Genomic DNA, 23,758 nt, shown 5'->3' with positions numbered 1-23,758 from the left:
TGTTTTGACATGGAGTCAGCCCACATGTGTCCCAGGAGTTGGCCCTTGTTCACTGTCACCACCTCCCCAGGACTCCCACTGTTTTGTCTTGGCTTTTTCCAAGCTTCTGTAAATTCTCCTCAGAGTTACTTGTAAAAATACAAAAAGTGCTCTGTTCCCCATGCTGAAAGGATAGACGAGAGCATGGGAGGAAGACATTATTGCTACATGCATATCAATAAATCAGTTCAGCAGGGCTCAATGGTGCTGTGCCCCCATGGCCTGGAGCAGACCAGTTCCATGCTATTAAATGCTCTTCCTCTCTAAAGCAGGCTGGCCACATCCAGACTGACTCCTGGGGACGTGCTCACTCCAAGGCCCACGGCTGCATCGCTGCACCCCGGTGATGGCAGGGCCAGAGGCTCAGCCGTGCTCAGTGGGGCATGGTGGCACCCAGGTGACGGAGAGGAGACGGAGGTCAGGACAAGGCGAATCGCACTCCTTCCAGTTGGTGTGATGCTCTGGAGCATGTTGACGTAGGTCAGACATGACTGCACCATGGCTTGGGGGAGTGATGAGGAGGGAAACCTGGTTTCCCAGGGAGAATCAGTCCCTGTGCCTATAATGTAATTTTAGATCCTGCTGTACTATAAAAACTGAAACTGCTGTCATGACCTTGAAGGGGGACTTCTCAAATACTTCCCAAAGGAACTCCTTGTCCCTAACATAACTTCTGGTTCCTATCCAAAGGGAAGGGGTAGATAAGGTGGGGGCACCTTCTGGTTGAGCCCCTCCAGGGTCTGTTCCTGGTGAGACCCAACTCGGACAATGTTAGAAAATCCTCTCTCCTGAGAAAAATGTGGGGCCCTGATTTCCATCTCTGAGGACTTCATAAGATCTCCCTTCTCTCCAAGAGTCTATTGATATCTCTATAAATTCCCTTTTTCCTCCTTCCACCTGCTACCTCTCCGGCCCTGAATTTCTGCACCTGCCTCTGCTGCCCTCCCAGTTCAGCGCTTGAGCCCAGTATATCCATTTCTCTTCCCTCAGCAGCCACAGGGTGTTTGCTAAGAAGGAGCTGCTTCTGTTGCTCTTGATTAGAGTAGAAGGTAGCAGCTGGAGTTCAGATATTTCAATTACGTTTATTACAAACTTTGGGTGAACCCACCAGGAGGTTTCCTCCTGAAATATCCCAATGGCATCTCAAATGCAAAACTTTTCATCAAACTCCAGACTATTTTGAAGTGCCTCATGGCCAACATCAAGCTTTCAGTTATTTCGAATCTCACAACACCTCAAATTTGAGTTCTCCTACCCCTGATTTATTCATAGACCTGGTTCATTTAGCACTCAAGGCTTGTTTGGATCTGCCAAATGTGGAGAGAGAAATTATTTCCAACATGTAGGAAACTCTGCCTTGGGCTGTCATATCTTGAAGAACTCCGAACACAAGGAACCAGTTTCCTTGAAATATCATTTGGTCTGCAATTTCACTGAGATCCATAAAATGAGCCAGAGCTGCTCATAGTCTCTGCTTTCAGACACCACTGAATTTTCCATGCACATACCTGAGCAGAATCCATAGGGGAAAAAAAAAGTGCTTGACTTATTTTGCCCTGGCTTTCTCCAAAGGATCTCCTCTGGATGAGGATAAAGCATGGCAGGTTTTATTCTAGAAGAGATGACTTTGTCAGTGTCATGTCAGCTGCTAGAAAAGTAGGTTAAAACAGAAATTATGACCCTCCTTCCCCCTCTCCGCTACATGAATTGCAGAAGATACTCCCCAGGATGGTTATAAACACAGCCAGCCTGTAAAAGCTGTAAAACAGTTTGGGATCCCACTTTAAATAAATCAAGCAGATTGACCATTTGAGAAATTTTCTTGCAAAATTTTAAGTAAATATATCCTCAAGCTGAGACTTGCTTCATAGAACAAAGGCCAGGGGTGAATATTTACAGCCCAAGCCCAAAGCATAAAACACCCCCATTCAGACTTTATGACAGAGGTGCTTGAAGCAACTTGAAGTGGAGCGTCACGAATGACCCATTCCATAATCATGTCACTTAAAAACCAAATCATTCAGGGGCTTTTATTGTTAGCGTTGTCTTTGTAACTGAGACAACATAACGCCACGTTTTCCTCCTCACACTACCCCTGAGAGAGTAATTTTATGCAACATTAAGAGAGTGCCTCTCGGGGGGGGGGGGGAAATCTCTGTGACTTATAAAATAGATGGTGCTTCCTAACAGGCAGGGACAAAAGCAAAATCAGGTCTTCTCTCCCAAAGATGGAGTGGCCTTTCTGGTTTTGCCTTCAAAAATAGCACCTTGCGGACTCTCCACCACGGGATTTTCCTCCACCTCTGCCCCTGACTGACCAGGGGGCTCAGGATATGCACCGGGTTGTGCATGGCTTGGGATTTCCGTGCCTCTGCTTTTCTAATAACAGACCTTCCAGCTCCCTCTGCTCTCTTTAAAAGGCCATTTGTTTGGATTTTTATTCCTCGCTTGCTGCTAATTTCACGCTGTTTACGGTGGGCAGATGGAGTAATGAGTTTATTTTCACATCCTGTTTGTAGCTATGCTCCACATCTGTTTCTGCTCTTGCTTACCTCAGTGACACTTACATAAAGTTACTCCTAATGTGCGGGAGTAAGAGAAAAATCTGGCTCTTCCCATTGCCTTAACAAACCCTCGGTTCTTCTTATACAGGTATCTCAAAGTGCATTTTGTTGAACAAGGAGGCCTGACTCTCCTCCAAGGAGACCATTTCCTTCACCAAGGAAATGCAGCCGTGCCTGGGGTACAGAAGCGTGAAGGTGACCCTGTGTGGGCTGGAAACGGTGAACAAAATGCCTGGAGAGCACCAACACGGGGCCCTGCCACTCTGCCTTTCTGATCCAACCAACCCTTGGGCTTCAGATGTTTTAGGAGGAACCACACCGTTTCTCATGGTGCTGTTCAACCTGGGGCTTGGGGATACGTCCCCCTCCCCTCCAGTTTTTGTATGTATTAGGTGTGAATCTTTTTACACCCCTGAGTCCTAGGGAGTGATGAACACTTATTAGTTCCATGACAAGCTATTGACTCCAGAACTTTTAGTGTTTGCTTGTACAATATTTGCTGCTAAAAGGAGAGTAACCACCCAAAATCTCCAACAAAGCAACAGGAGTGGTTTATTACCCCTTTAGGCTAGCTGGACATCTTTTACATAACTCTTCCTACATCAGGCCTGCCAAATCTTGCACAGTGAGTACAAGTATGATGAAGAAGGCTCCTGCCTCTCACTCCCCTCATGCTCAGGCTGGATCTCCTGTGCTCATGCATCCTCCATGCTGTGGGATCCCTTCTGCTCTGCCACCTCATGCGCCTGCTGCACTTCAGAGGTCTTCTGCTGACCAGACACATCACATGTGACATGTCATGGTGTGTGGGAGGCTGTCCCTCAACAAGCCCTGTTTTTCCTGCAAAGGTGGATGGCTCTCTTCATGCCAGAGTCAGTCTTCCAGCCAGCACATAGGCCATGTAAACGGCCGGGAGAGTACATTGCAAAGTCTGCTTGCATCCTGTGCTAACGTGACAGATGCCTGCAGAACCGGGGTCTAAACCTGAGGTGGGCACCAGACCATCCCTCTGTGTTCAGCTGGGAGAAATGGCCATCACTGGGCAATCCTAATAGGCTGCGTCAAATTAAACCTGCAGGACAGATGTTGGTGCTAGCTAATAGGCAACTGCCTGATATCCAGAAACTTCCAACTGACCCAGAGCTGGCAGAAATAAGTTGTTACACACAGTTGTCCTGGAGTGAAAAACGATGGGAAAGGGAGTCTGGAAGAAATATTCCTAGTACTTGCCAAATATTCATAAACCAATAGAGATGCATGATTGTGGCCAGGCAGCTAAGGCAGGTGGTCACTGCTAAACCTTGTTTAGGCTACGTTTTCACGTCATGATTTTACAGCCAAGTGCTCAGGATCACCTAAGGAACAAGCCCTTGTATACAGCTCAAACTTCATTTCGCATTTACTGTTGAAATAGCTGCAGAGTGTGCAGAGCTGCCCCAGTAAACACCTCCGCCATACCAATGGTCCTTCCCCAAAACCTGCTCGAGAACAGCCCTCCCAGGAGATCCCACACACCTTGTGCAGAACTATGTCATCTGGATTTCGTAGTGCCCAGCAATCCCCTTCGGGATGCTGTTCTCCAGGGAAAGTCCCCTTCCGTCTGTCTTGCCCTGAGCTTAGTGCATGCTCAGTGCTCCAACACCATGAACACTTTGAGGGCTGGCTCACTGTTTGCTGGATTAGATCAGAGCAGCTCATGCGAGGAGGATGACACCATTCATTGCTATCATCAGCCCTCTGTGGACTTAGATGGTTTCTTACAAACTTAAATGGTTACAAACTTAGATGGTTATGTTACAAACCTAACACACACATAATGAAATCCCACAGTGCAAACTGATCTTCTTTTGCTAGTGATTCTTCCCAGTCAGCACTGGGGTGGTGGAATTTGCTGAGAACACCTCAGGAACGTAATGTCTGAGGGTGTCAAGGCAATACTGGAAAGTTCAGGCCAACAGCATGCTGCATGTCTCGAGCAGGCATTAAAAATGTGCTGCCTGACTCTTTGTACCTACAACTCTGACCTTTCTCCCCTTGCTTTCAGGTTATAAGCAATCTTTTGTCCGCATTTGCTCGGTGCCTTCAAGCAGGACTTTACAGGCACTGGGGAAATACAAATAAATACAATGACATTCACTAAGTGTTTTCTTCTCCTCTAATAGCTGATCCCTGTAGAAGATAATTTACTCATTATATGGAATCAAACCCAGAAGAAACCACATTCCTCTGATCTGTCTTCCTGCTTATCATAGACTAATACATGACACCTAGATACCTTCAGAGAAGCCTGAAAACTTGAGATGTCCCATAGGTCAAGACCCCTGCTTGTGGCAGGAATTTTATTAAGCAAGCCATCCCGCCTGTCCTTTGGCATGATGGATCTGCGCAAGTCAGATGAGGCACAAATGTTTTTAGTGCGCTATTCTCTGCCCTGTGAGGACTTACAATGCAAAGTGAGAGTGAAATGTGATGGCCACAAGTCTTAAATGAAAGCCAAAGAGGGCTCAGTGAGTCAGGTTTTAGACATCTGCTGAGAAGAACTCAATAATCCCCAATTTGTCTTTGAGAGCCCTTCTCATCTCCAGCTCTCTTAGCCATTTGCCAAGGAGGCAAGTGTCACTCTGACTTTGATGAAGCCTGAAAAGATGAAGCAATTTATTTGTCCCCCACCAAGTCAATGACTAGAACCTGGCTGGAAAAAAAATATCATGGGCTGGGGCATCAGTTGTTGGATTGTGTCTGCAAACTTTCAAGTTGGAAGAAAATCTGGAGCCCTCTGGGTGTCTGTGGTCTGCTGAAGTTACATCATGCCTCCATTACCCTTAAGGAGAAAAGAATTCTTCATGAAAACTCTCATGACAACTTGGGGTGAAGTCTCCCTAGATATCATTACTCTCCTACACTAACACATCCTTTTTGACAAGGCTTCAGCCTTTGTTTTCTAAAGATGCCTCTGGAATGTCCCGTCCTGCTGGACTGACTCAGCTAGACTAACCACCGAATCAGCTATAAACAGTATTCTTATGAAAGGAAGATGCAAATCAGACCGTCATGCCCAGTGCATGACCTGGTTGCAAATAGTTGTGTACCTATTCCGAATAAGATTAATCCATCTGATCAGAAAGAAGGCTTTAAAACTTTTGAGCATCCATGAAGCCTCAAACTGGGTACACACTATTCTGAAATGTGTACTCTGAAACCCATATCATACAACAAGATACAAGTTTTGGCAGTGAACATGATCCATGCTACATTCATTGCTTGCCAAAATTTGGGGACACCATGATATTGATATATCGGGGGGCTTCAGTCCCTGATTTCTCGTGTAACAGAGGTGCTTCCCCCATCCCAAAGCTAACCAGTTATACCACCAACAGGAGACGGTGGTTAGTGGGGCTTGTGATCACTAGGATCTTAACGTGGGTGCCTAAAAATAAGCATCCCATCCTGTGGGATAACTGAGGGTCTCTGGATATCAGCTCCTTGTCTGTGAAGATAAGAGCATATCTAGCGGAGAGCTGTAAGGACAACTGTATTAAAGACTGTGAGGTCTCAAGGGCTAGAGGAGATCTCTAAGTACTTAAAGCAGATACATATAAGACCACAAGTTCCACTTGAGTTTGACTTTAAAATGTCCTGGCCACATGGTAGAGACATAAAAATTCTCTGCTGAGGCACAGCAAAGCAAATTTAGACCCAAGATGGCTCCTTTTTAGGTCTACCTCTGGCTGGGTCTGCTCAGTCATACCACCTTGTCTTCTTTCCCCTTTCTGATCTCTCGTTTTCCTTGTCCAGAGACCTCCTTATGTGCTAGACAGGGCTCAGACATACCCTTGTTCACCCAAAAGATGATGGTGAGCAAGAGCTTTGATTGCGTGACTTCCTGTGGCTTCAAGTCTGGTATTTGACCTTCGTGTGCTGTAGAAAGCACATCCCAGGGAAGGTGACTCAATAAGAACATCGAGGATTCTTGATATTCAGAATGATCTTTACTCTTCCGATTAGGTTGATCCCAAGAAGACATTGTAGGCATCCTGTCCCTAAGAGAGGAATCCATTATGCATTTTCTTGGAGAGACGTGGCCCAGTGAGGCAGTGTAACTGGCCATGGATGCAAAGTGAGAAACATACAGGTTGCCTGCATCTCTTGGAAAACCTCAGTCTGTTCTCTCCAGAGAGCAGGGAAGAGAAAACGTGTGCGTACACGTGCATGTGTGTGTGTGTGTGTGTGTGTGTGTGGAGGGAGGGTGGTGGAAAAATGCAGTGAGTATTGTTCATGCCTAGCATTTATTCAGTCGAAAATACAGCTGATGGGAACATATATGGACTTTGCAGCCGAGGCACTAAGTGTATTGCTTTGAATGTGTATTTATTGCTGGCATTTTAAAGCAACTCTTACTGGCATATCAAAATACTTCGAATGAAAGCTGCCATTGAAAGAGGAGTCATTATCACTTCAATTGGTGCTGCACTCGGATGAACTGAGAGCGATCTAGAAAGGATAGCAATTGTTGGTAATGCTCCACATGCGGTTGACTTCCATTTGCCCTGTCCAGCACTGTGACATTTTCTCTTCCTCTTTGATGTCCTTGAGAAGAGTGTGCGACACGTCAGAGCTCTCCACTACAACAGTGAAAGCAACAGTCCCAATGAAGTCTTTTTCTAAGCAAGATCTGGCTGTAGCAGCCCCAAAGATAGAAGTCCATCCCCCACTGGAGGGGGGAAGGATGTTTTTAAGCATGTTGCCACCCTGAATTGCGGCAAAAAGGGGCAATCTTAGATGAGAGGCCGGAGACTTGAAAAAAATCATAGAATCATATAATCATAGAATATTTTGGGTTGGAAGGGACCTTTAAAGGTCATCTAGTCCAACCCCCCTGCCATGAGCAGGGACATCTTCAACTAGATCAGGTTGCTCAGAGCCCCATCCAACCTGACCTTGAAGGTTTCCAGGGATGGGGCATCTCCCACCTCTCTGGGCAACCAATTACAATTGCAATGTTGATGACTTGCTTTGTGCCGCCATCAAGATGTCGATGACCTTGGTTGTCAGCTGGGTTTAGCACACAGAAAGGAAATAAAAAGTCCCTGTCCCAGATATAAGTCTAAGGTAAGGAACAAGCGGAGCATTCTGCAAGCAGATGCAGGAGGTATGGGGCAAGGGTGGCACAATCCTATGTAGAGACACGCAAAGACAAATGGAGGTCTATATATGGGGGAATTGGGAGAACTAAAGAATAATTTAATCAAAGCAGTATTCATGACATCAGCAACATGCTAGACATTTACAACAGTCTCCCCTACTTGGATGACATGCTCAAGTTCAGTATCAGTAATTGCCATGGGGCTGATTTTCCAGTCTTTAGAGGAAAGAAAGTGCTACGTGCTCCAACTATTAGTACAGGCATTTCTCTGGTACTTCTAATGTAGTAAATTACTACATTTACTCTTCTCAAGGCAGAGCAGCGATAAGTGTATACTCCTTAAATACAGTCACTGAGCTGCGAGATCCCCAAAGAGCTTAGTACTGTGGTGTTTGGGGTTCCTCAACAGTCCACACCTGTAGCAAGATTGATATTTAAAAGAAATGTTTCACAGGCCTATATTGAGATTGGAGATTGGAGAACATGCTGTTAACATGTTCTCTTGGTCTCTATTTCCTAGATTAACCTGAGCGTAAGCCCTTTACATCTCCCCCTTTTGCGAACAGAAATTCTTCTCGCATTGCAGCTTATGCTCAGCTGCCACTAAAACATCATTCAGGGGTCATCAGCCACAGAGTCTGTAGTAACTGAGCTCCTCAGCTATCATTTGATTTTGTACATGTATTTTTATATAACTATCTATCTACCTATCTGTGCCTCAAGATCAGCTCAGCTTTCCAGCCCAGATCTGAATAAGCAAGGCAGTCTAATCCTCAGCTTTCTGAGCAAGATTTCAGCTAGCAATGATCAGTGCCTTAAAGGCAGTCATCTTAAGTCCAGCAGAGTGAGATACAGATCTTTTCCAGAGCCTGTAATGGTTTTATACACATATATAGACATATATATGTAATTTTTTTAGCTCCCTTAACTCCACTTTTCTTCAAATCATTTGACTGAAGAATTCTGGCATTCACCAACTCTTCAAAATCTTGCAAACTCCTGTCAATTAAGTATGGATTGATGTAAAACATGACCATTTCTGAAAGCCCATATCTGCCAAATAAAGGTTTACTGTTTCCTACAAGATACTTTAATAGAAGAGTCTCTAATAATGCAGTCTCTGAGTACCCTGGATAATCCAACAGGTCCACCATATCTGATCCATCATCGTTGTTTTTTCTCTCTAAGGTAGAAATTATTGACACATTTCATGCATATCCATTTATCCATTTTCTTCATCTCTGTGTTCATTTGTGACCACTGCAATACATTTTTCAAGATCTCACAGATTCTATAGAATACCTCAGGACTGCAGTATTTTTGGCACTACTAATTCTTGCATCTGTACACTATACTATCAATTACAGAAAGCTCTGATCTGAATTGATATGTAATTCCCAAGCCTTCTTTCAGTGACACTGTTAATAGCTTTCTGCAAAAGACATTTCTTGTCTTTTGCCATGGCCTCCAGAAGTTTATTCCCTACTGCGTTGGAGATTAGAGAAATCTCTTCCAACAGATTTGCACGTGTTACGCTGTTCTCCACACAGTCTTCAAGAACAGACTCCTCAAACACTCTCACGACTGTGCCTGCTCTCAGCTCTTGTTTTCCTGGTTCGCACACTACTCAGACTTCATGGATGCAGCGGGAAAATGAAAGCTAAACACCTTCCTGCTTTCTGGAAGGTCAATGAGATTTTTGCTCTGGAAGCAATAAATTTGGGGTCCATTTTTTGTTGGGTTCCCTCTTCCCTACCTGAATATTTTTCTTTAACATCTTCTGCAGCAAAGACATCCCTCTATACATTAAGATGCTGTCTCCAGAGTATTTCTGAAAACCAATGCCACCAGTCTGCAAAGTGCACAAGAGTTTTGTCACACTATCCTGAGTCATTTACAGAGGGATTTACTGGCCAGGTGGTTCATCTTTGGGTGACACAGCTTGCCAAAACTCAGGTGCTTGCTTGCTTCTTTGTTTGGCTTTCAAAACTCCCTGGCCAGGTTGGCAGTCCTGTTTCATTTTGAGTCCTTCTGCATAACATCCCAGAAAGAAGAATTGTCATCTCGTTTTATTCCAGGAACCAAACTCTGCAAATCTTACTTATCTGTCAAAGCAGCATTTCTGTAATCACCTGGCTTTGGCCAGAGTCTGTGTGTATGTCGATTCACTTATACTTTCTCCCAAATATCTCACGTTTCTGATTTTAAATTAGACATCTCTTGCCATGCTCCATTTCCTGACCCATTTCTTCAGCCTTTTGTTGTCTTCCCCTTTTGCTGCCCACCCCCCCTCAATCTTTCAGGATATCATCTATGTGTATTGCAATGCCCTCATTTCTTTCAAATGATTCTTACACTTCCCTGTCAAAAGTCTCAGGAGCAAATTAAAACCCAGAGGGAAATTTGTACAAGGAACAGCTCCCACCAGGGGCATTGAAAATGCAGACTTTCAAAGTCTTCTCGGTCAGGGCAATTTGCAGGACCCAAAAAGGGCAGCTAACAGCATAAAAGAAAACACATCTCCAGCCATTGTCTTGAAAACATCTCCCTTGGCAGGCAAAAGAAAATATTTTCTCTGAATATTCCTATTGAGTTCTTCAGGATCTAATCTCAGTCTGAGGGACTTGTTCTTCTTTCCTGCTGTTCCCAGGGGCAGGCACATTGCAGTGGATTCTATTTTTAAAAATTATTTTCCATGTTAGTAGATAGTCTGAACCCTTCCCTTAATTTCTGTCTCATGAACAGAGGAGCATTTCTGGAAGCTGAAGAACTGAGTGCTTAGGATCTGACAGCACAGATTTCTATGCCTTGTTCACCAATGCCTTTAAAGACATCTTAATACTGTTTTATTTTTCCTTTTTTCTCTTTTTTTAACCAGATTCCTTCTTTTGATGACCTTACTTATAAGTCAGAACCTCACCTATCTCTTGACAGTGATCCATCCGCACTGCTGATGAATTTTATTTTGCAGTTTATTAAAGTTTTAGCTTAGTTAACTCCCCTTAATCCCAGCACTCCTCTTTCCTGGGCTACCCTTCTTTGCAGTGTATCACTTTCCTGCTCCTGATACCATCCAGTGTTTCAGATTCTTTAAAGATATAAACCTGAAAAAGCATTTACACTGGGAAAAAAATGAAAAGAGTAAAAAGCTTTCCATCTGTCTTGGTCTCTGATTGCAGCCAATTCCTATGGAGGAGTTGTTAACCAAGGAGCAAGGCTGAGGGTGTGGAGAAGGATGTTTGTGCTGGTGATCCACTGATGGACAGATACATACTCATAAATCGGGAACAGAAATGTATCTGGCATGCATGTCATGGGCTGCTTCTCTGAGAAAATGAAGTGCGAGACCCTGAGCTTCTGCTGTTCCCTGAGCCAGGACATGTGGTGGGTGACGAGATGGGCAGGAGTTCCAAGGAGATAAAGCACTTTGAGGATCCTTTTCGGCAAGACCTTCAGAATGACATCCAGGCTGCTTCCTGTCATGTCCCACCACACTCTCCACAGAATAAGAGATTTTCTCTTCAAATACCATTTTAAAATCCCCGCCCCTGCCCCCCCATGCCACACAGCTGCTTATACAGAAATCTGTTCTCCCAGGGCTTGCTGCTACCTGTCAGAGAGTCTGTGTATATCAACTACAAGAAATGGTAGAAAAGTAACGTCTTTATTCTCCCAGTCCTCATCAAGAATAAGATCCCAAAGGAGTGGACAAAGACAAAGAAATGCCCTTTTTAAAGAAGCAGAAGAAGGAACCAGATGAATTATAGACCAATCATGTGGATAAGACTGGCCAGGAGAATAAGAGGTGACATGGTATGATTTTACTTTTGCGAGCTATTTGGCACAGGTCCATACGATGCACCCATAAGAATGGCCTCTGAGCAATCATGGTAAAGTGGGTGCTCAGGAATACTGTGCTCCAAGAAGAGCAGCAAAGGCACATTTTCAGACTAAGAAGGTCTTCGAGAGTCTGTCCTGAGTCTGGTACTGTTCAATATTCTCATAATGACTCAGGCGATGGAATAGAGAACAGATTTATGTAATTTGTGCCTGACAGAAGACGAGGAGGGGGTCACAGGCAATGTGCAGGACAAGACTGGAATTCAGAATTATCTTGATCTGTTAAAGGCAGTGTCTGAAATCAGGAGGATGACACTGAACAGAAGCAAAAGTGGCACTGGGCAATGCAAGTGTGAGAGGGCAGGAGGAAGAAGTAAACCTAGGAAATGGGTGGCTTGCCAGCAGTATGGGAGACATGACCGTGGGGTGGGAGGTGGTCACAGGCTGAACAACAAAAAGCAACAGAAAACACGAGGCTTGGAACATGAGTGGTGCGTATTTATCACAGGAAGCAATTATCCTGCACTTCTCAGCTGCAGTGAGGCTTTAGCTGAAGTTTGGGTCCACTTTTTTGATGGGACAACACGTGCTAAGGAAGATGACAAGATCCCAGAGGAATTCCGTTAAAATTATCAGTGGTTTTGCAGGGTGAGGAAAGACAGAAAGAACTGGGTTTGTTTTGTTTAGGAAGAAGGCTGTGAAGAAACAAGACTAGAGCACTCGAATATGTAAACAAGACGGTTCAGAAGCGGACAGTGATACATAGCCCTCCACCATCATGGGATGTAAGATGAGAAGTAATTTTGAGTAAATGTGCAGCAAGGGAGATTTAGTTAGATATTAAGAAAAATGTTATATGGGAAGTTAAAAAGTGGAACAGATTACAGAGGGTCTGTTTAATGCCCAGCAGCGGAATCATTTACAGAAGCATCTGTCAGAAACGGCTCTTGCATCCTCCCTTCTCTGCTGGAGCAGCAGGCTGTGTACGTGTGATCCCTTCCCGTTCTCCGTTCCTGCGACACTGTCAATTATTGACGACATTGTGGCTGGTGTGGACTTGTAAAGTGAGAACAACCACCTCAAAATCAAAGAAACCATGCTGGAGTCAGACACAAGTGAAAGGTGAGTAAAGTCCGTGTGAAGCCTGGCTCTCCGAGAACAAGGCATCTCCCTCTTCTCGCAGTTAAGCTGGTGTTAATCAGCAGTGACTTCACTGAAGTATTCAACATGAAGGTGTGTAAAACCAAAGCTGAGAAGAAGGAAGCCTGGTAAGACTGTTGTGAAAAAAAGAAGCAGCATTTCCTCCTCTGAGGATAATTATGCAGGCTGGCGGTTAGGGACTCTCTTGGGAAGCCAAAGAAATGGGTTTGGAAGCCCTCCCATCGGGGAGGTAAGAGCTGTAACCACCACACTAACCAACGAAAGACAAGCTGTTTGAGACTGAATGCAGGGTTGGGCATGCGCTGAGCATGGCGATGGGATCTCTCAGGAAATTTAGCCATTTGAATTATTCTGGAAGTGAAACACAGAGAAAGTAGGTGCCTACTGGCTCAGCACAGGGCTCTGCTGGGGATGGTGGAGAGCCCAGCGTTGGGCAGGTTGATCAAGCCCCAGAGAACATCCAGATCCCAGGAGAGATGGTAGGATGTTTTCCCATTTGTATTTAACTTTCAGATCCATGAGTGCCTCTGCCTTGTTCAGCAAATAGATCTGGCCAGCACTCCCTAAGTAGCTCTTCCCTGCTTCACCAGGCTCTATCACAGCTACTGAAGCTCTGTAGCTATCCATTGGCCACCACCAAAGGCTGACACTCTGCCACCAAAGCAGCAGAAAGGTGGCTGGTTTTTTAAAGCACCTTTCAGCACGCGCTGGAGGTCTGTGTCCTCCTTTGCCATCCTTGCCAGAGAGCTGAGGGAACTGCTGTTCAAGGGCAAGCTGAGCCCATTTGTTCACTCTGCACCCTCCTTTGTCTCAAGACCATCTCTGCAGGCTTGATGTTAAGGCAGAGCACGTGGCATCCCCTTGTCCACTCCTGCCAATAGCAAAATAAGTGCAATGCCTTCAAGGACAGAGGGCTCAGTACATGAAGTTCAGCAAGCTCTCTGAGGGAGCCGTGATGCCCACTGCGTCAACCAGTCCTAAGAGCATGTCAACATTGTTGGTTCAGCAGGGTCCAGGATTAATTTTCAGGTTACCATTCTCACTGTAGAGAAGCAAGGAGAATATTACATTTTCTTTGATCTCTGGCACTTTATGGATCAGGAGAGTCCACGGGTGTTGAGTTTGAACTACTGCCGGACTAACAATTGTTAGCAAAAATGGACGGTATTTGGATCATGCCTTCAGTGGTTTCAACACACTCTTATCTATTCTATACATCATTATATAGAACTAAGCACCGAAGAACCTTCCAGCTCTGCCTGCAAAACACAAGAGCATCCAAGATGGGCCAAGACAACTGTGCAGACCTTCAGCATTCATTGGTAAGGAGAGAATCTCACCAATTTTTAAAGGGTCATTTATCAACGAACTCTCTTCTTAATGTACCTCTTTAAAACACTTAAATGACAGCGCATTCTGCACTGCACTGTTATGATAGAGAACTCAGCCATATGTCAAGCAGGAACTGTGACCCCTTTTTCTGTGATTAAGTTCATTTTTGCTCCATCCACTTTTTTTTGTACATGATTAACCGGTGAATAAAAAGGCTCTTTTTTATTTTTCTTTGCAAGGGCTGAAGCAGTTTTAATCATATATAATTCAACACTTGCTATGCGATTTGCATTCCCTGCTTTAAGATGAATTTGGCACTAAACAAGCTCTCAATTATACTCCCCCGCCTCTGTTTTCTCTGGAAGTCACAAAATTCATTCAAACAAAAGCTAAACCCCCCTGAAGTTTTATGAAGATGAATGATGATTAAAATCAAAGAACAGAGATCCTTCTCCTGACTTTACAAAGCCACAGGGTTCCAATATATGTTCTCCAGTGGCACTTTTCCAGGCAACCTTGGGTTCAAAGACAAAATTGTGTACATGTCTGTACCAGCCCAGGTCATTGTGTCTATCTATCATCCTTTCTTCTCATGCTGACCTTTTTTTGCTTCTGACACTAGATATTAAACATGAAGGCTGGAGTTTGCGAGCCCAAAGCATAAGTGAGGCTGAATAAGGCAGAAACTGAAACTGGAGAAGGAAGCCAAGTTGGAAAAACTGGAGAAGCTTCTTGCTGAAGAGGAGAGGAAGGGAAAAGGCAGTGAGAAATGAGCACTGATGCAAGACAGCTGGAATTTAGGTATGCAGCTATATATATATGTATTTACGTATATATATGTATTTAAATGTAGGTATGTATATAGGTAGATAATATATATTACAGCATCACTGCAGAGAGGTAGTCAACACGGAGCTGATTAAGAGTTAGGCAACACGTAGAGAAAACTAAATTAAATGCTTGGAGTTACTCTCTGGAAACACTTCCATGCCTTCAGCAACTACAGGAGAGACTAGGGAGCCTCACTTAACTGTGGTCACCCATCATAGCCAACGAGGCTGACGGGGGGAGACAGTCAACAAACACGGGGTGGGAGACCATGGAAGGGAAAAGGCAGGCTGTGTTGGAAGAGCAAAAAGGCAAAACCATGAGAACTTATACTGAAATAAACAAAACTCCACATTAAAACGACATTGAGGCTGTAAATGCAAGTATTCACGAGTTGGGACATGCCATGAGTAATTCAGAAGGAGCTGAAATCCACCCTTCACATCCCAAACCAGCATGACGGTATAGTCTATACCAATACAGTCACATAATAACTCCAATCTATGCATTAATACAACTTTACACAGGAGTGTTTCTTATTATGTATATCTACATTGCCCAGAACATCAGGGGCTGACTGCAAGTTAGACCCAGAGGTGCTATTTTAATCATCAAACTCGGGTTAAAAATCTACCTTTGGAAGCAATGCAAGCCTCGTATTTGTACCTCGTGTAATATTTAGTGCTGCGCAGAGCAGTAAGAAGCAGCATTGCAAGATCTAAGCAGCTTTGGCAAGTCTTTTCAAATATATCTCATAAAAGGGAGAGCAAAAGAGATATTTCATCCAGCTAACTATTAGTAATACAATGCACAAAACCAATGTGGAGGCCACAGAACAGAGAAACACAGTGGAAACAATATGAGAGAGAGAGAGAAAGAGAGAAGAAAAACTGACCATGTCTTGGGGTTGTTCCAAAACCAAGATGACAGATTGGTTTCCCCTGGCACTGGGCAGGAGGCAGGCAGAAATGGGCAGATAATGAACGATGAGGGCAGTGTTTTAAAAAAATAAAATAGAAAATATAGAATAAAAAGCAAATATTTATTTATTTGTCATAGAAGGGCTGTATAGAGGAAGGAAGACGGGAATTGTCTTGCATTCATTTAGTTGATCCCATCTGAGCTAGGTGTCTACGTTTCTATATCACTAGAGGAGCCGATCGCCCACCTGTGGGTGCTCAGTGCCATTCGAGGTGCTCTAGGGTATCTGAGACACGAACAGGACTGCAGATGTGACACAGTCCCATGGGAAGCCTGCACATTTCTGGAGCAGCAAGTGGAAACCAAGCAGAGCATTAGGCAGGGCATCCAACTCAGCTGTAGGTAGACACTTATATGAAATTAGAGGGATGCAATCCTTGGAGCTTAATCCTGGTCACATAGGAACAAGATGTTTGCTGAAGGTGCACTGAAACAGAGAGAGATGATAGTGAAAATCTAAGTCCCAGGTGTCAAATGTTGCCACAGCAGGGATCATTAACTTCATTGTCAGGGGAAGTAGCAAGCTGATTAAAGAGAAGACCTCTGGCTTGTGTCAGGGATTAAATAAAGCATCTGGAACCAGCCAGCTCGCGTCAGAGCTTGCTTAAGGTGGGATGGGCTTTCACAATGCAACGCAAAAGCAAAGTGCCAGCAGTGTCATCTGCTATAAACACTGGGTCCCCTGGAAAGCAACACTTCTGAAACACCAAGGAAGGAAACAGCATCCTAAAGTCACGATGTCTTCACCTGAGTTAGACCTGCATTTATGGCAATTACGTGTTCCTTCCATCCTAGAGATCCCAGGGGATGGAAGGAAATTAAATAATAATAAGTTATTAAGCAAGGTTTGAACCTTCATGCTGAACTTTCTCCTTATGCCCTCCCTATTTCTGTCCTGGAAATCTATTTTCAGTCTCAACTCAAATAACCGAAGAAGAATTTTGCTGTAAGAAATGATCTTGTAATCCAAAACAACTTGATCCGTACAAAGGTCTAGTAACTTGCTCGAAGGCTTTTCTTACCCTTGTAAAGCAAGAGTCCACCCAGGAACAGGAGCAGAATCCTAAAATTTAATTACTGGCTGCAGTACACGTGCAATTATTTATAACACACTTTCAATGATTATTCATCGGTTTCATGAGGGGGCGAGGGTCAACAGGTTGCAAACAAGCCTGAAATTCAGAATTGCTTGCTGAGGAGAGCTGGAAGAAGATGATTATGATGGATAATACAAGAGAAGAGCATAAGGGAAATTGATTATAAAGGTTTACCAGCAACATGTGGACTATTAAAAACTCTATTGCACATCAGTGAATTTCAGACACTTAAATCAACAGGACCTTTAAAGGGAAATCACATTTTCTATCATCTAATCAACATAGGTAACAGTGTGGTTGGTCTCTCTTCCCTGCTCTCTCTTGACTTCAGTTTCCCAGTTTAGAGAAGTTTAATGTTTAATCTGATATTAAGTGTCATGAAGTTTGAATAGACCAGAGGCAGCTGAAAAAGCCAGAAGCAATAAAGTTCAGCTTTCCTCCTAACTGTCTGTATAAAGTCCAGCTAATCATAGCTCTCCTTGAATGGCATTTGTTATTTCAATAACCCTTTTTTCCCCCCACATGGCACATTGAGGCCGCTCTCAGCCCTGTGCTGCTCTGCTGAAGACAACACAAAATTGTGCCAGCAACTGACTGTGAGGACCCCCTTCCTCCATCACACGATGAAAAGTAATTCAGAGCTGTTTGGGACCCGGCCAGGGACAATACCACCAGTCAAGTCCAGTTCCTCTGCTGCCTTTCACCTTATAGAGTCATACTTCTGTTCGCAAGTGCTATTGCAGTCAGGGGCCAGCGTTCCTGGCTGTGTGCGGGGATAAACAATAAGGCAAAGAACTGCAGCGGCTGCTTTTCATCTTCAAAGTGTTTTTTCAGCTGTGGATGAACTCGAGGTTCCCAGTGCCCAAGGAAGAATTAAGCTCCTACAGTATTTCCCTGTGGCACCCGGCTCAATAGCAGAAGGGTCTCGATGCAGAAGGCTGGGAAACACCAAACAAGGTAGCAACCAAGTGCCCTTGGGAAAAGAGGATTGCTACACGCATTTAAAACCACAGAAACCACGAGGGAGAGGTGACAGCCGGGAAGGAATGGGCATGAGCCTGTCTCCAGACCAGACCCACCCATGAAGAACTGGTACAATCTCAGAGGAGGATCCTGCTGGAAATGCAGAAGCGGGCACTTCTAGGATGTCAGTGCGAGTGCAAGCTCCCTTGCTTGTGTGGTCTCGTATTGAGTTGTTAGCAGCTGTTATGGAGTAAACGAGGTCAAGGAGAGGCAGCAAATTAGGGTAGGCGTTGGGATTGTAGGAATGAAGGCTCTGTGTTGGATGAAGAGAGGGTGGATGTGGTTGTTGATCAGAACAGAGCTAATATGCATAGTCTAGAAGTGGGTCAGTGTAAGGTTATTTGGAGCAAAAAACACCCATGGGTGGAAGAGGGGAAAGGTCTGAAGCACTTGGCTGCTCCCCTATCAGGACCTGCATTACAGCCAGGATGCGCGAGCATTACCGTTCTGCTGTGGTCAGCAAGTAGTTGATTAAATCCCTCAGTGCTGCCTGCATGAGTGAGGCAGGGGCCCTTCAGAAAGCAAAAGGACTATATGATTCACAGGTTCAGAGGCCAGGATGTCAGAGCTGACCTCCTCCCTTACACAGGCCAAAGGATTGCATCCACTTACAGCGGTAATGGCCCCTATAATTTGTCTTTGGCTCAAGTGTATTTTCCAGAGAAGAGCCCCCATTGATTAGAAGACCTCAAGAGAAAAAGAAATCTGTTGTCATCCTGGGTAGTTTGTTCCAATGGTTAATCACCCTTCTTGCCAAAATGTGCTTCTCTTGGCTCCTTGGGTTGTGTCTGGCCCAGCTTCTTCCCCCGCCTCTTGTAACTGCTTTCCCTGTGAGGTTTAAATTTTTTTTCCCCTCCTCTTGAAAACACTTCGATAACAGGATCACTGCACCACTCATCTCCCTTCTGCAACAACTTCATTCCTTAAAATCTCTGTCCCTGGAAGGTCTTTGCAGAATTACAAATTATTTCTGCAGTTCTTTAATCCACTGATCCAATGGTTCAAAATCTGCTCTCCCAGGCATGGGGAGGGGGCCCGTCCCAACTTTTTTGGCATCCACTCCAACTGTGCTGGTCTGCTCCAGCGTGAAGTTTTCATTTCTGTGTTCATGAAGGGTTTGAGTCCTGCCTACAACATCTTCTTAGCAAATCATGAGAACTGCCTGTCTGCCATGGCCCCTAACTCCTCTCTCTGCCAACATATCATCATTCTGTGACAAGAGATTGTGTTTTTCCTCCCATCCTGGAAACCTGGACCCTGCATTCAGACAAAGAAAAAGCTCATTGCACCTGCCTCGCTTATGTACCAATGATGAGGATTTGTGTCTTCAGTTACTCAATACCTCCACGCTACCGATTGTTATCTTGTCCAAGAACAGTATCAATATTTTTAACCGTGCAATTAAAGACCATATCAGAATGGACATGCACCAGGGGAAAGGAATTAAATTGCACAGACAGCCTTGGGTCTGTCATCGCCTGTCTTTTGACTGCTTGGCTTTTCAACCTTAACCTTCTCTAATAAGATCAGACCATTCTCCCTCTCTCCCCCACAAGATATTAGCAGGTGTAATGTTCCTGTGCTGACCTCCCACTGTCCTCAGTATCTCCAAAATAAACACTTCACAGCTTCCCAAATTACCTCAGAGAGGGGCACAGGCATCTCATCTCCAGGCATTGCTGAACCCCCTTCCCCTCCCAAATCCTCTACATCTAAAGAGCACACATGGGATCAGTAGTAAACACCACGTTGTATGCTTTACGCCTCATGAGAGGACGTGTAGCCTGTTTTGGAGAGGTGGCATGTATGCCTGGTGGGATGGCGTGGTCTGCACGCCACACATGAGCCTCAGATGAGGGCTCCTGGTCTAGTTCCTAGCAATGACACTGGAAGTCCCTCAACTTTTCCATGCCTTGGTTTCCACAGCTGGGAGGTGGCTTTGGAGATGTTGGCTTCTGCACACAGAGCTTTGAGATCCCAGGTTTACTGCCAGGTAAGTGATAGCCATAGGGTATTTATTTCTAGTGGTTTTGGAGTGAACCTGGGGCGCTCCAGAGCTAGGTCCAGGCACAGAACAGAGGTGTCTATGCATGGCTGGTTTACCCGGCCAAGGTGGTTTGCTCATATGGCCTGATTGTGCCCAGGAGCAGACCCCAAGGCACAGTGCCATTGATGGCACTCAGTGCTCACTGGGGCACGGAGAGCCTCCATTGTTGAAGAAGGAGCCAGTTCAGAAGTGTCTGATTAAGTAAGGGTGAAGCTCCTAAGACCTTGAGAGGGTTTTGATCATTTCAGCCTGGCTTTGGCTGTTTTCTGGAGCTGGATCCACTTTCTTTCAAGATGCCTCTGTGTCACGAGTGACCACAGCCATCCTCTCTGAAGTGCTCATTTCATACTTGACCCAATTCCAGTTTTCTTGCAGCTCTTGTGGGGCACTTTTCAGGGACAGACTTAATGGGAACAGATTTGAGGTGGGCTGAACTTCTCTCTGGCCTGTGAAGCTCACCTGGGTTCAGCAAGCATTGTGCCTCAAGCCTTCTGTATGTCCTACAAGTCTAGGCTGATGGTTGGGGGCCAGGTATTGAACTAGACGATCCTCTTGCTAGTGATGCTGGTTGCAAACTTAGTTGTCTACTGGCTCTAAGTCATGAACCAGGCACCGTTCCTCTCCATCCACCCCCGCTTCAGACAGTCCCTCTTTAGGTTGCTTTTGCGAGCTGGGAATTTTGTACTACACTTGTGCCGCATATTCCCAGCTCGTTGCAATGTCATTCTCTATGGAGAAATCCCCAATTTCATGAAATTAGAAGCTGGCACAACCGAGTGAAGACACGGCTAACTCAGACAACTGTACTGAAGCTATGCTGATTTACGCCAGCCTCGGGGAAAGCCACAATAATTTTCCTCTCCTTTGACTGAGTAGCCACGGTGACAAGAGACTGAATAGATGACAAAATAAAACAGATCATGAATCTAGAACATGCAGCTGGAATTTCCCCAGCGGAGTCACAACGTGAAACATCAGAAAGGCCTGTGAAATATGAATTAATGCAAGGACAAGGTTTTAATCACAGTTACACAACTTTAAAGCCACAGTAATTCCACGGAGCTCAGTCTGGTGACTCTGGGTTTTTGCTAGTGTCACAGATGCCTCTAGTGCACAAGGAACAGACCTTGGTCTTATTTTTGGTGGTGTCAGTTCTGCAGTGAAGTCAGTGGTGTATAAAAGTATGAGATTAAAGGTAAGTTTCATGAGCTGGATGATTTGCTGGTGTGACTGGTCATCTCTGCTTCCTCTTCTGGACACACAAACAGCTATACTGGGGAGGCTCTGGCCCTGCTAGTGGTCAGCAAGGTTGTTGCAGAGTCTCTGCTCTGAATATTCAGTGATGTCCTCTTTGTGGTGCAAATCAGGAGTGAAGGATATGAAAATGAAAATCAGGACACTTGGTTTTCATTTGCCACTTGCTTATGCAGGACTGTATCAAATGGAGCACCGTGGACTGACCTCCTGCTGAGCACTGTAGGTATTTGGCTGCTCTGTGAGCAGAGCGAAGCCCTCCAAGCCACGTTCAGCAGCAGAAAATCATGTGATGAATGTGTCTGTCACATCCCTTGCCTTGTGGCACGATTGCCAGAACCAGCACGCATGCCAGTTACATGGGACTCGCATTCTGCAGGCCAGACTCTTCCCTCGTGTCACCACAATAAGGCCACGGGGTTGCATGTGGGATCATGCGTTTTGGCTTGGGAGTAGAGGAAGCAGCAGCTTGAGCTTGATCTGCCCTGCTCCTCTCTGGGTGATAATGTAAGGACATCTCATGTCCATATTGCCTCTTGCTGGAATCCGAACAATACATGGATGTGCACCCACACCAGGAGTGACTTTGTACCATGGTTGCTCACACCCATGACTAGTCCCAGCAGCCACCAGTTAAGGTAGGCACAGTGAAGACAGACTCATATACCTCTACATTGCTAACTAACTAACTCATACTTCATCAAGAGAGGAGAGGAAGAGTCACAGAAATGAGCAGTCCTGGTCTGCATGCTCCCTGGGTCCTTCCAGGCTGTGCATCCAGGTTTCCTTCCGATGGAGACCAAAGCGTAGGTCAAAGTAGAGCCTGATGTGTGCTGAACCCTCGATGCAGTGTTGGGCCAGGGCCAAGGCACACCAATGGGCACAGGAATGAGAGATTCCTCCTGATCTTGTAGTCCGGGAGACACGCTCCTAAACTTGTAAAACACTTCTGGAAATGAGGTTCCCACATCGCATAAGTGCTTTTGAATGCAGAGCTCATTATGTGAAAAACACAGTGGTGCTCTAGCTCCAGAAGAATGATAGATCAAGCGGGAAATCAATGTCACTTTTAGTAAATTAAGGAAAATACTGTATTGACATTGTATGTGCATGGCTGGGTAAAGGCGCTGTCTCATGGCTACCCATGGAGAGGATAAGAGACCCCCTGTTAGCAGGAGAAAGCTTGTTGCTCATGCTATCGAGAGAGCGGTGAGTTTGGGCAATTAGTCCCAAGTTTAGCTGTGGAGTCACTCGACAAAGCAGAATTGGCTAGAAACCTCATCTAAACCAAAAAGGAAAGGTTTCCCTCAAATTATCTAACCAACCCTTCCCTCCCCCAAATGAAACAACCTCTTCCCTACATTTTACTTTGGGCAAGGCCTATTTTGAGGGGAAAAAGTTGTCCCAAATGGCAATTTTTAAAAGGAAACCTATTATCATTAATTACAAGTTAATCTGCATATTGACAGCAGCTCTGACCACTGGATTCATTCCTAAGCATGGATTGGGATAGTCTAGGGTAAAAAAAAAAAGACATCTTTTAATGGAAAGTGGAGGTACTCTGGAGATAACAGGACTCAGTCAGCTGGTGATTTAAGGAAGACTGGAGCTAGTGGGATTCCAAAAGAAACAGCCAGCTGTAGCGTTCCTGGGGAGCGAGGGCTGCCCGTCACTTGAAAGGTATCCCCTTTCGTCAGCCCAGCCTCATTGCACAAACTCAAACTCCAGGGCAGCACAGGGATTTTGGGAGAGGGAGCCCTGAGCTCGGGGACGCAGAAGCAGCAGTGGGACACACAGGACCCTCAGTCTCCACATCAGCCTTGCTATGACACGTGGGAAACTCAGTGGCTGTTGCTGCTTGTTTGCAACAAAGCTTTTTGTCCAGGTGACTTAAACTTTTCCGGTTTTGGGGAGATGCCCAAAACTAATCTCTCCAAACGCTGTCTCCCAAACTGCTGTGGGATCAAGCATTTCTTTTTACCCACCCAAAGCTCTGGCCTTGCAGAAAGCAAATGGAGATGCATGGACAAAGAGAAGATGATAGATACTTTTGCCTTTAAATTGAAAACCCGAACTAAGACAAATGTGGCCTCTCATCTGTGGCCACAGTGAGTCCTGCAAGCTGGCTCACTTCTGCTCTGAGTTTTGCAGCTGGAGTTCATCTCCCAGCATGCGCTACAGATACAGCTCAGGATCCAAATCACCTCCTTTTCGGCCAAAACCATTTGCTCTTTTGCCAGAAATTCAGCGGGCTGCCGGGACTGTCTTTCTTGCCTCTGGTTTTGTCAATATTTCCCGCAGAGGGGAAACAAACTCCAAAGGTTTCGCAGCCTGCTCTGCTCGGTTAGAATAACCGCCTGCTCGGTGGGTTTGGTTTTAAGGCTGAGGCTGCCCTGTGGCCGGTGTCTGGACTGCCCCCACAGCAAACTCTTGCCTCGTTTTTGAAGTG

General features: G+C 45.2%; 1 protein-coding gene across 1 annotated transcript in view; it reads right to left on the bottom strand.

Annotated features, from left to right (window-relative positions):
- The window catches only part of GFRA4 (GDNF family receptor alpha 4), a 72,350-nt gene that overhangs the window by 14,662 nt on the left and 33,930 nt on the right, over positions 1 to 23,758 (bottom strand). The gene's annotated exons all lie outside the window — the stretch shown is intronic.

Source organism: Gymnogyps californianus, chromosome 4, assembly GCF_018139145.2.
Source record: "Gymnogyps californianus isolate 813 chromosome 4, ASM1813914v2, whole genome shotgun sequence".
NCBI lineage: Eukaryota > Metazoa > Chordata > Aves > Accipitriformes > Cathartidae > Gymnogyps > Gymnogyps californianus.
Note: the sequence above shows the minus strand (reverse complement) of the source record. Positions and strands in the feature narration are given on the sequence as shown.